Here is a 14,429-nt window from a genome sequence, read left to right as displayed (position 1 = left end):
CCTTTTCTAGTATGGCCCTGGGCCCTTCCACTTTGCTCATGGTACTCTATCCCACCAAGCCTTTTTCTTGCTCCCCTAATATGTCAAGCTCATGCCATCTTAGCACCTTTGCACTTGCTGTTTTCTGCTGAAAACAGTTCTTCCTCTATACAGCCTCTGGTTAATTTGTCCTCATCATTTAGCTCTCAGCTCAAATGCTCATTCTAAAACAGCACACTTATGCCACTCTGTCCTCCCAGGTTCAATCACATCATCCTGTTGTTGTCTTCAAAGCATTTATGGTTTTCTTAATATACTTAGTGTATCTATTTGTTTACTTTATTATCTGGTGTTGTCTCTCAGTAGAATATAAACTCCATGAGAACAAATATTATTGTGTGTAGTAACACTCATTAAACACAGGATGAATGTATGAAAAAACGAGTGAATGAATGACATGGTGCACTATGACATTGAAAAAGCTTTATGGTGGAAAAGGGAGAAAGAGGACTGAGAGCAGGGCCTTTATTCCAATACTCTAGAGCTGTAGACTTAGTAAATCCACAGATCTTTGAGCCAGATTAGGCATACGGCCAATTAGACATAGGTAGTTTTTGTCACTCGCATTGCTGGTCCTTGAACTGCTTATTAAGGGCCCATAACAAGACACGGAATATGCACCAGAAGGCAAATGCACACACTACTTCCTTCATTGATAAAGTCCTTCTATTAAAAAAATGTGAGTTGAACACAAGCATGCCTAATAATGTAATTAATTTATGTCCTAGCACCATCTTATTACATTGCGGATCAGTGACAGTTTGCAGAAGAAAATCTACCAAAGGACAACTTTTTATATAGCACTGGTTTAGACATACATATATATAATCCTAGGTTTAAAGGAACATTTGTATCATGAAGTGGATCTCATGAGAGAAAATATCTTCACAAGAAGGGGAAGGATGTTTGCATGACAGTAAGTTACTTTGTGATCCTATTATACTTTCAGCGGAAATAAGCCCTTCATTAAAAGGGGTGGTAAATTAAAGAGGTTGGGGCAGAAAAAGAGGTGTGGAGAGGGGGACAGGGAAGGGAATACACTTGGGAAATACATAAGAGCATATTCATTTAAAACAAATAATAAAATGAAAGGAATTGATTTAAATTGTAATAATTTTCAGAAGTTATATAAACAGTAATCTTGTGACATTTAAAAAATAGTATCTGAATAAGTTAAGAGAACTCAATCTGAACTATATCTTCCATACATGCTCCTGACAAAGTAATCAGATGAATTATTTTATGTTTTAAGATTGTCAGGAGAGATGATTTTAATTTTAACTTCAATAGAAAACCAAAATTTATTAGTAGAATTATAATAAAGCTGAACATGTTATTCTTCTTTGGCCGACTCTGATCTCTGAAAGTCACTTGTCTTTCTGTAGCAGAATAATTAAGTGTCTAAGTAAGGATTACATAACTCAATCATATTCTGTTTCTCACCTAACCATGGATATCGTTTCATTTGAATATTCTTTAGGGTGGCCTACTGAAGTGACAGTGGCCTAAAAATGAAGTTTGCTCTCCTTTCCATTTTATATTTGCTCTAGTTTTCTAGATAACCGTGAGAATGTGTCTAACAGGTAAATGTTCTCAGAGGTCAGAGAACCAGTAGAGAGGAAATTAGGGGCTTAAGAAACTAGCTAGATAGAACATTTCCAAATACAAGTAATAAATGAATGAGGATGCAATCAAATAGACTTTTTAAAGTCAATTCCTTTTTGAAAAATAGATTATCTGTCTAGGTTAATTCCCCTTTTAACATTAAAAGCCAGTTTCCAAATAGGTCTGATCCATTCATTCACTGGCTACTAAATGGCATTGACAAATTACACTTTCTAATAGCCATCATTGGCAATGATAAATCTCTTGACTTCTTGTTTTGTAAAGAGATTGGATTTGGTGAAGTAGCTGCTGCCCCAACCATATCCTTCCAACTCTCTACCATTGAAACAATTGTTGTTAATGCATCGAGGCAATTCCAACTCCTAGTGACCCTGTGCACAGCAGAGCAGAACCCTGCCCTGTGTTTTTGCGCCATCCTCTCATCCTTTGGGGCTATATCAGACAACGCTCTGCTGCTGTTCATAGGGTTTTATGAAGTTTTTCAGAAGTGGGTGGCCAGGGCCTTCTTCCTAGTCTGTCTCAGTCTGGAAGCTCTGCTGAAACCTGTCCACCATGGGTGATCCTGATGGTATTTGAAATACTAGTGGCATAGCTTTCAGCATCACAGCAACACGCAGCCACCACAGTATGACAGCCAACAGATGGGTGGTGTGGTTCCCTGACAGAGAAATGAATTCGGGCTGCAGTCATGAGAGCACTGAATCTTAACAACTAGACCACTAGAGCTGGCATTGGAATAATAGTTTCTCTTTATTCAGAGTGATCTCGAAACCAACCCACTGTTTTGATTTCAGAGAAAGTTGATTTAATTATGGCCCCTGAGTGTACCAGACCCCAGAGTGCTACCTTAAAAAATGCATTCCACTGGTTTCAAAGAGTATTGAAAGTGTGGCTTCTCCAGGACAAATCCTGTCGATTTGTCAGAAAAAAATTAATGAAAGCCTCTCTATGCTACTTTTCTCTTAGTATTAGACAAATCTCTTCAACTCTTGGACTCAAGAAGAGAATGTAAGTACAGTAAACTCACACTTGTCCTTACATTGCCATCTTCAAATTAGTTTTATTGCATATTTTCTGTTTCATTCCATGTTCTGACCCATGAAAGTGAGAAAATCCGTGGGGCCTAAATGAAGTAGAGCAACGAGCCCTTGATTTACATGATGAGATGGACAAAACAATTAAAGCAATACAATTTTCTTCTTCAAGTGGTCAACAATAATAACTGATGCAAGATATTTGATTGGTTTTCAAGTACTGCTGGTTTTCTTTGTCTCCTTTGTGGATTGGTTTCACATGTAGTGGCTGAATATGGAATTCAGACCTAGCAGTAGTATGATAAATTGCCGTACCAGAGAGTCATTATCTTTCTCCACTGGAACTAATGGGCAATAGCCACAGGGACTCAAAATAACTCTCCACCAACCATTGTCATGGTCAAAGTATGCATAGGAAATACAAACTGCTTTCCCTTTATAAAATTAAGATACTATAGAACACCTCTGACATACACAGGAATTCCAGTGTGACTTGAGGATTAGGGCAGGGTTCAGTTTTAGAAATTTGTATTTCAGGGGATAGAATTAAAATAGATGTTTCTTAATCACATAAGGGTCTATTAGTATTCTTTCTACTTGAGGCATTAATATTTTTTTAAGGTATACATATGTGAATCCCCACCATTTATATGTTCTTGCATATTTAACAGATTTAGACTGTAAAAGCAAAAATAACTTTTGCATTTCTTTCCTATTCTTGTGTAAATGTATAATGTCTTTGTTTTCATCAAAGTCAAAAGGTACTATTTATGTTGTCCTTTAGAGAATTGGATGGGAATGTATGTTTTGAGTCTTAAGAAAGTGTTAGTGGCTAATTAAGTGGTAGATTAAATAGGCTTCAGACTTGGGTGGCACCATCAGAAGTCTGGACTGAGTTTCCGTTACACTTCTTTAAGAAGGACAGTATAGGTAAATGAGGGAGGGAACATTTTGCTTTGGCCAAATGTGGGACTCCCTCTGTTTCTGGGAAGACATTTATTATGTTTGCCTTTTCTTTCCTCTGAGTGTGTGGATGTGCGAGGGCGAGGGTCTGTTAGCTACATAGTTTTGATTTAAAGCACAGTGGATAACAGCAGGCTTGGTTTTATATATGAGTGGCCCCAGCAGGTGATGAATTGTTTTTGACTTTCATCATTTGCCAATAAATAAGAAAAGTGAGAGATTTATCATGTATGTAAAAAACTCTGGCAACATTCTCTATCATGTAAACTAAAATTTAATAAAACAGCATTTTTAAAAATGCATGCAATCACTTGCCTCACTTTTACAGACTATAAATTCTGGAACTCTGTAGTCTTTCCAAAATGAGGAGTGGGAGTTGGGGGCATGGACCTACTGGTCCAGCATCAGGGTAGTGTTGGTTTTACACAGCTGGTGGAGGGCTGCTGCCATTTGCAGAGCTGAGCGGCCATTTTTGTGTGTGCCTCCCTATGACCCTTTTATTAAGCACCTAGCTGTGCTCAATAGCGAAATGGATTCTAATTGCTTCACAGCAGGTTAAGTGATTTAACCTGAAGCAAAGGAATAGTTTTTATCTGAAATTACTAGCACCTTCACATTGACTCCCCTCTACCTCAAAAAAAAAAAAAAAAAAGTCACCACCCTGAAAATAGAAAAAATCATCAAAATTAGTATGCCGTATCTTCTTTCTTTCTAGTCATACAAAAGAGGCACACAGGAAGATGTTTCCAGAGACAAGCAAATGTTAGTACTCATAGCGTCTTAGCAACCCCCCAGTTCAGTGTTGAATTTTGCAAATGTAACAATGATTTGTATTTATTTATATTTATTCCTTGTCAATCTAGAGACTTCCAGAGCTGTGTGGCAGCAAGTGACTAATTTTAAATGGAAGCAAAGCTTTGTTTAAGACAAACACAGGGCTAATTATTTTGGATTTCTCTCTTCAAATACGTATTGAGCCCCTTCTAAGTGCTAGGCACTGGGATAGATCCCGTGGGGTGTGGCGAATAAACCAGACATGGTGTCTGTCTCAAAGAGCTCACAGTCTCATTAATGTCATGCTAGGGACCAAATGTCTGACTGGCACAGGGGCAGGAAGAAATCATATTAAATATTAATATGTGTCTTATTTTGGATCAATTTGATATTCTCCTAACCTTGAACTTCCAAAGGAATTATCATGTTTTAGAAATAGTGTTCTTTGACTCTCTGCTTGAGTTAACATAATTTTTTTCATGTTTTCTCCTTTCCTTTCTCTTTTCCTAGTATTTGTTTGAATGAAGCAAAAGAAATTGGCACGGATCTGATTGTAAGAAATGGGATTATTTCCCTACTCAGATTCAGGGTCATCTGACGAACTGGAACTATTCTCTCCAATGTGTGCATCTGTAGAAAAGCCTGTCTTTAGTTCAGGTGATAAGAACTTGTCCTCATTTCTTATCCTTCACCATCATCTGCTACTTGACGATTTTTTTGAATATTCTAAGTACAGTTTGGGAAGAATCAGATTAGCAAACCCAGATTCCTTTTTTTGTCGGGATGAATCTTAGTCTGTACCATTCATAATAGGAAATATATGTATATAATTTAATTAGAAGTACAGAAATATTTTATTTTAAAAATTAAGATATTTGAGAATACCCTCCCCCACACACTATCAGAGTCCTATTTCTGAGCTCTGGCTAGAGTCCTGCAAACACACACCTTGGCAGAGCCCACACATGAATTAATCACTGTATACAATTGTAATGTTTTTGCCTCTCTGCCAGGCCCTTTTCTGCTCCTGGCTGATAAGAATCTCTAATGTAGTGTTGTAAATGCTCCACTTCTATACTTAGTCTAAATAAGAAATAACATTTACGTCTATTAGCATCCACAGAAACATTTGTCAACACTGACTTGGAGAATAACATAACTTTTTTAAGTGCACCCATCTGGGAGACTTTCCAAGTTGGGAAATACCCAAATTGGCAAAGATTCTAAGAAACCCATTCATATGCACTATACATGACAACAATTTCTGGACTTCTTTTATATCTCCAGCTATTAGATTCGGAAGGGCAGGAGATGAGACAAAAAACAAAACAGAACACAGAGAGAACTATAAAATAAAAGCAGATCCATGAAAATTCTAATAGATAGATGCGGTAAGCTCAGAGCAAGGAAGAGGTCAAGATCACCCTTTCTTGCTAGTCAACTCATCTTTGAGCCTGGCCCATTTTTCTCATGGACAAAAAGAAACTATTACAAAATCGTTAGGATCTACCTTAAACACTAATCCTTTCCTATGAAGGACTCTCCAGAAATGCCCAACATGCTCTCTCTACTTAACAATATCAGAGAGCATACATAAGATTTTCTTTTAAAATTCAAAATCTTTCTGAGTTTTGGTTTTGCCCTCTGTTAATATATCTTATTATTTCAAGCACAACTAGCTAGTGATGAAAACTTTCGTAACTTTTTCTCCTCATTCACACAACTAATGTCATCTTTGTTTTTGTAAGAAAGCCACGTGAGTTTTCTACATTTTCAATTTTGCTTTTAGTAAATACATACTGGAGTGGAAAAGTTCTTTGTTTAATCGATAAACATTGACCTCTTTTGTCTCATTGGTTCTGAGAGGTATATAGCTTAGACTGCATTTATTTAACACATTTGATAAGTCCTTTAGATGATGTTGTTCCAAAATATCATGTAAGAGTAGAATTTCATTTAGAATCAGAATTAAATGAAACAAAATTCAGTCAGTGAAATTGTTAATAATTATCGAGTGAACTGAAATTGGCACTTTGTCAAGCCGATCATTCAAAATGAATACGTGCAAAGAGAAATATTTATCTTTAATATTCATTGCTTCAAAACTTACATTTGGCAGGGTCATTTTGTTTAAAATTATTCACTCTTCTCTTGGAATTCTTAAGGAATTACATTATTTTAGGTCTAGGCACTAGGAAATGATAAAATCTTTTGCTACCCCAACACTCATTTCTAAGTCCAAGTACTTATTCTATAATAACCAGACTGAAAGGTAATCTTTAAGATAAACTCAACTGTGTATTTGATAATTGATCACTGGTTAATATATTTTGGTATTTTTCATGATATGTATAAAATATATTAATATTGGCATTGTTAGTTTACTTGCTAAGAGCATGGAATTTGGGACTGAATGCATCAGATCAAATTCTAGCTCTGCCACCTACTAACTGCGTGATCAAGGCAAGTTGCTTAACCTTAATTTGTGTATCTGTAAAATGGGAGTAACAATAGCCTCATAGAGCTGCTAGTAGAATTTAAATGTGTTACGATGCGTAAAGCATTTTGAACAGTGTCCGGTAAGGCTAGATAAGCATTTGCTATCAACACTGTTACCAATGGAGATGTCTAGCAAGCAATTTTTTTTTTTTTTAAACACATACCATTTTTTTTTTAAAGCTTTTATTTTTATTTTTTTCCTTTTTCTCCCCAAAGCTCCCCGGTACATAGTTGTATATTCTTCGTTGTGGGTCCTTCTAGTTGTGGCATGTGGCACGCTGCCTCAGCGTGGTTTGATGAGCAGTGCCATGTCCGCGCCCAGGATTCGAACCAACGAAACACTGGGCCGCCTGCAGCGGAGCGCGCGAACTTAACCACTCGGCCAAGGGGCCAGCCCCTCTAGCAAGCAATTTTCATGAAATTTGGAATAAACCTAAAAGGGGTTTTGCTCAACTTGGAATAGAGTTAATGTATTCTATTTGCAATACTACATAAAATATATACAAAATAACTTATAGCCTGTAATTCCAACAGGTTTCTAGCTTGTAAAATATAGCAGTGGTTCCTCTGGTAAATTGATAATAAATGTTCAGTACCCTAGAAAAGGAAGTAATGAAAGACAACTTTTCATTCTAGATTTTCTTCTATATCTGTCCAAATTGTCCACAAACGCAAATGTTGAAATATAAGTAAGCATTTTGAATGCAGCGAGTACTGTGTGTGTATGTAAGTGTGTGTGTCTGTGTGTGTGTTCTGAACTACCTAAAATGAGAAAGATATGTTCATCATCTGAGATGTTTGAGTATTCAGTATGTTCTTCTTACCAAATAACCAGACTGATAAAATTTCAGAGTTGGTAGTCTACCTACCATAGAGGTCATCAATTCAAACAGTTACTTTTATGGTAGAAATTGTACTAATACCAGAGTGTCCTTATTTACAGTGTCCATTTAACTAATTTCAGTGTGACAAATATGTGGCACACATTGAACCAGTACTGGCATTGTACTGGGTGAATAGGAGCCAAATGTGAATAAAATATACCTGCCTATGATAGGGGGAGGTGCATATAGTCTAGTGGTCCTGCGGTTATTCAATACAACATGGTCCCTTCAATCTGATCCTTCTTGAAAATCATTGTTGCTTCCCTGGTCTCCTAGCTTCTTATTTGAAAAATTAGCTTAAAATTAGAATTTCTGTCTAGAAATGAGGATTCACAGTTCATTACCAAATATTTGATGTTACTTTGGAGAAGAAAAAAACACCTTGACTCTTGCCTATTCTGTATAAGTCTAACAAAGTGAGTATGAAATTTCTTGATGTGAAAGATTTCCTTAGATGATTTTGATTTTTAGTCACATATATTCAAATCCCTGTCCCATTTTAATGTTTTTATATTGAAAGGCAGAATATATGTTATCTTCAAAGCAGAGTTACCAAAACAAATCTATTGATACTCACTAGGGAAAATGTGAAAGAAATATAAATTAAAAAAAAAGAAATGAATTAATTTTAAAAAGACTATGTATTATCATTTCCACATAAAAAGATTTTCTATTTCTTCCTGTAGTTTCACTCATGAATATATTGTATATGCTACTTTTCAATATCAAGTAAGACAATTCAGACTTTTGGCAAAAATTATATAACGCATTCTACTATATTTTTAATTTTCTGCAATAGAATTAGGCAGATTTAGTAATTATTAATAAAAATTTTCTGCCTTCTATTAAAAGGTCATGTTAAATCTCAATTATTAACAAGATTAAATCTTGTTAATCTTCCCCAAACAAAATATTTTAACTAATCATTGCCTTCATATCCTCATATTCTCATAATAATCAAGAGTCTACAAAATTATATAGGGCTTGTTTCATCTAAGGGGACCAAAATTAAAATTCATGGCATTTTATAATTTTTTATTCTAAGATCATATTTTCATAAGAAGAATCACCTGGAAAAATATAGGTACTCAGAGGATAAAGAAATATATCTAGATTAATAATAGATGTCTTCATCTAATAGTACTGTAGGACGCTAACAATTCTCCAAAGGTTTCAATTCAAAACAAATTTACTTAAATGATCATTTATCATTGCTCCAACATTTTTTTAACATTTTTGAACATTTAACATTTTAACATTTAACATTTGAAAAGTATTTTCTGGGGGCTGGGCCGGTGGTGCAGCAGTTAAGTTTGCACATTCTGCTTCGGCAGCCCAGGGCTCTTGCCACTTCGAATCCTGGGTGCTGACCTACACACTGCTTGTCAAGCCATGCTGTGGCAGGCATCCCACACATAAAGTAGAGAAAGATGGGCATGAATGTTAGTTCAGGGCCAGTCTTCCTCAGGAAAAAGGAGGAGAATTAGCGGCAGGTGTTAGCTCAGGGCTAGTCTTCCTCAAAAAAGAAAAAATTTCTGAATATTTTGGATATTTTCACCAATTTTACTTTTTCCAGTATATTCCTGTTATGCTGTACACATCCCAGCATCTAGAAAGTGTAATAATATTAATTATAATGATGATGATGACGATAGTGGACTTAAGTAAAAATTGTGGATTTCAGAGGGGAAAAGCTCAGAAATTATTTTCATGCTGTGCCCAAAGTATTCTTGGTAGATCATGTTATCTTCCTATAAGAAGTATGAATGTGGGGTACAGGACGCGATCTTAGAAGCCATCAAATGGAATCATGGGAAATTTTTTTAGAACCAAATAAAAATTAAAGATTAATATATTAGCTTATCTCATTCATTTTACAAAGCATGGAAATTTCCTCCAGAGAGAGAGGAAATGACTTGGCCAAAGGCATAGGGCAAATGAAATACAGAGCCAGAGAGCTAAACTATCTTGACACCCTAGTCAAGAGTTGTCTTTTGATTTACTTGCTTCTGTCTGTCTTTACCAGTAGACTCTTTCCAGGAGAGTAAAGACTAGTCTTACTTTTCACCACTGCATTCTCAGAGTTTAGCACAGTTTTTCAAACATCATAGGTGCTTAATAAATATTTGTTAAATGGATGTAAGAATTAAAAAAAAAAAAAGAATAACTATAACCTGGGAGAAAATTCAGTTCATTATGCAGCCACTATTATTCCATCATATTTGGATGCAAGCTTTAAATTCCTGATTCATGACTGCAGGCTTATTAATGGCCTGTGGGTTAAAGTTTATTTTATTTAGTATTACAGTATTTGATACACTTTGCCTGCATGATCAAACTTGAATACTCAGTTGCTCTTTTTCTGCTTGCAACTCTATTCTGTCCCTTTAAAATTATCCCCTGTGTGACAGCCTTTCTTTCTAGACCTGCTGCTACTTGGCTTTTATAAATCAAAACATAGATTTGTCTGAATTTTAACTGATCCTGAATATATTCTTTTCCTATTAGAAGGTAGAACCATTGATAGAAGATGTATGCTCTATGGTAATTATTTGCTGGTGTTTCACAAAATAATCGGAAATCCTTGCCAAGCTTTAAATAAAAAAATTGGGAAGGCTTTACGGATGATGTGGCAGCATATTGAGAGGGAGGGAAAGGAGGAAGGGAACCACGCTTTAGTTTTAGAGCCACTTGTTATATTTTTCACTGGCTCTGTTTTAGCTACATAACTTGGGCCTTCTGATTCTCTTTCTTTTTTGTGGGGATAATTGCTTTGTTGTTAGTGCTTTGACACTGAGTGACAGTGCTTTTGGGAGGTTGACAGCCAAATCTATTGGCAGACGATAGTCCTCATACATGGAGAGGTGCTTTCTTTCTGCCTAGTGACAGTAAGAGCTTCTGAGTTGACAGAGAAGGTCTCATCCCTTTTAGAAGAGAGACAAAAGCAAAAGTGGGGGGAGTGAGATTTCTGCCAGAATAAAAACATCTATTTAATTCTGCTATAGAGAGAAATACAACAGGCAGTGCCTATAATGACTAAGAGTTAAAATAAATCATTTTATTTATGTGTCTTGCCTATAGAGACTTTTATCCCTTAGTAAGCTATCAAGGTCTCCATATCATGCCTTTGGAAACACTGCAAACCAAAAATAAACTCATTTTCTCTCAGTAGAGTTCATTAAAAGGAGACAATCAGGAATAGAGTGTGGAGAGAATGTAAATGCAATTTTTATATATTTCAGATCACTGAATTAAAGTCATGTGAGTAAAATATCGCTAACAATAGTTAGCAGAATTATGTTTCTGAATTGTGAAAAATATTTTTTGCCAAGTGATTGGAAGGTATAAGCCAGAAGATCTGATTTGCTATTGATAATTCAAGTTGAAAATTGCACAATTTGAGATAATAAACATCTTCCTGTCCTCTTTGAGAAAAATGTTCACGATTTAGATTCTAAACTAGCATATGGGCACCAGAATGCAATTGTGAGGCCAAGAGAAAAGAAGAAATAGGGAAGACTATTGCCCATATGTAGAGAGAGGGCTCCTTGAGGATTGCAATTGTATGTTGCAACATCTTGTTCATCATTTAGGGTCCTTAAATAGATTTTTGCAGTATTTGTGAATCTCCTGAAATAGCATGTAAACTTTTGCTTGCATATGCAACTTTCTGATACACAGATATGTATCTTATTCAAATTCACAACAGTCAGTCCATAGACTCAATGAAGGTGAGAATCACTATTCTGGTGACATGGTAAATATTGTGTCTCAACCACCTTTTCAACTATTAAACTTTAGTTTGTTAAAAAAAAAAAAGTCTTGGTATTTAGTAAAGGGAGTGGCAAATGATTAAAACTCAGTAACTTGTTGATTGACTCAAAGTTGAGTCTTCAAATATTAGAGTAATCGATGGGGTTTTTTTGGGGGCTGGGGGTTGAGGACGATTAGCCCTGAGCTAACATCCGCAGCCAATCCTCCTCTTTTTACTGAGGAAGATTGGCCCTGAGCTAACATCTGTGTCCATCTTCCTCTACTTTATATGTGGGACACCTGCACAGCGTGGCTTGCCAAGAGGTGCATGGATCCACATCAGCATCCGAACTGGTAAACCCTCGGCAACCACAGCAGAGCCCGCAAACTTAACCGCTGGGCCACTGGGCCGGCTCCTGGCATGATCAATTTTAAGATGAAGTAGGCTTCTTAGAGAAGCCTGAACTAGATCCAACTGGAATAGTCATAAGACAATAGATTTTAGCTCCAAAACTAGAAAGGCTTTCTAACAGAGGCCTCTAGGAATAGTGTGGACTGCGTTGGAAGATAATGACTGTGGGTTTTAAATAATGCTTAGTTTTATTCAATAGCATGCAGTACATATTAGTAGAATTTCTGCCATGTGCCTGGGACTATTCTAGATAAGTTAGATACATCAGTGACAATCCAAACAAGGTCCTTGTTCTTGTGGACTTTACATTCTGTAGGGTAAAGATTGACAAGAAGTGAAGAAATTAATAAATAAATGGTATTATATTGTACAGCAATAAGTGCTAGGAAGAAAAAGAGAGAATAACATTATGTTAAATGATTCCAAAGGAGCTCTGACGTGGATGGCCTGATCAGGAAAGCCCTCGGGTGATGTCTGAGAAGAAATATGAAGGACAAAATGCACCAGTAGTTTGACGATCTGGAGCCTAGCAAGGGCCTGCCAAGAACTTTGCAAAAGAGATTCTTTCTTTGGGAAGGAAACTGAGAAAAAATGGCCCTCTAAGGTTCTTTCCAACTCAATAGTATAGTATCAAATATGATCTCAATTTCTAGATTTCCTCATCCATTGGCTTTCACATGTCCTTAGTGAGACAGAATTTATGAATAATTGAGTTGAAATGAATAGATAAATTGGCTTCTTCAACTGAACAGTATCTCCTACTGTGAAAATTCAACGGAATGATGAATGATGATAATGTTGGCTATCTTAATTATCAATATAGGATCCAGATTCACTTATCCAATACTTTCAAAATTTCTTTCTTTGTTCTTGTTGTTGCTCCAACTGGCCACATCACAGCTACTTATCAATTTTTCATTCTTATTTGTCTCATCACTGAATTGCTAGAGTTTTGAAGCCTCCCTTTTGAAATGTTGCCCAAAAGCAGAACATAGATCATACTAATGTGTTTTTTGAATTAAATTAGTGTTGGGTCTATGGTTAGGGTACTGCCATCTGCTGGTGTCCCAGAGTGCTTTGGAGATGGCCCCATGCCCACCAGAACAGTGAAGAGAACAGTAAAAAGAAGACGTTACAATATTGTCAACAAGTAGGACTTTCAAAGTGAACAATACATTTTCACTTATTATTTCAGTCTAAGGTTTTCCTAGTAACACATTTTCAGTGTTCTAAGCTGTTCCTAGAAAGGGTCCTATAATATACTAATAGTCCTCATGCTTTTCTTTGTTCATCCATTTGTTTCTTTCACAAATATCTATTTTTCCAATGACTTGGATACCATGCTACATGTGTAGGTCTTAAAAATGCCTGAGAGACATTCCCTGCTTACAAGTACCCAACAATCTATTGTGTGAGGGTGAGGGGTGGACAATGGGTGAAGGATGACTCAAGTCTAGTAACACAGCAAAGGCAAGTAAGGGGAGCACAATAAGAGAAGTAAAGTAAAACCAGAACAGAACAGGGCAGGATCTCACAGCCTGGCGGACAGAATGAGACAAGCTTCGTTTGAAACAATAGCATTTAAAATGGACTTTTTAGGCAGAACTGCAATTTCAAGAGACAGACATGAAAAAGTAATACTCAAGCAAAGATAGGATATTGGGGAGTCGAAAACAAATAATGTAGTTTCCATATAAAGTAGATTGCATATGGAGGGGTGAAGCTAGAAGGTATTCTAGACATGGCTATTTTGGTTGCAAGCATCAGAAACACCTTGAAACTGGTTGGACTAATGCTTTTTTTTTTTTTAAATGATGGAATTAGCAATCTCATTGACATCAAGGACAGGAAATGAAATACAGCTGAGCCCAGGGGTACAGAACGGCAAAGTCGTGAGCAACAAAGGCTGCCCCATGCCGTTTCATAACTGGTAGGCATGGAACACAAAGGAGAAGTGGGAGTCAAAGATAACACAAAGCTTCTGAGATGGGTGAGGGAATTCAATATCCTGGCAGAGAGAGCACTCAATAAAATTACCTACTCTTAACTGACTGTCTGACAGACTGAAAGATTTCTTTCAAAAGGGGGAGCATCATGCAGACTTTTGACATCAGATTTTGATATTTGATCCCAGGTTGTAGGAGTCAACTTTCAGCCACTTTGTAAGCACTTTAATAGGAAAGACTGCATTGCTTTTCTTGATGAATTGTGAGTTTTGGAACTATAACATAGTGTTTACGTTTGCATTTACTAAGAACTTGGATGTACTTTTTTTTTTTAAAGATTGGCACCTGAGCTAGCAACTGTTGCCAATCCTTTTTTTTTTTCTGCTTTTTCTCCCTCAGTCCCCCCAGTACACGGTTGTATATTTTAGTTGTGCGTTCCTCTAGTTGTGGCATGTGGTACACTGCCCCAGCATGGCCTACTGTGCTCTGTATCTGCACC

The sequence above is a fragment of the Equus przewalskii genome, chromosome 13 (assembly GCF_037783145.1).
Source record: "Equus przewalskii isolate Varuska chromosome 13, EquPr2, whole genome shotgun sequence".
Taxonomy (NCBI): domain Eukaryota; kingdom Metazoa; phylum Chordata; class Mammalia; order Perissodactyla; family Equidae; genus Equus; species Equus przewalskii.
Note: the sequence above shows the minus strand (reverse complement) of the source record.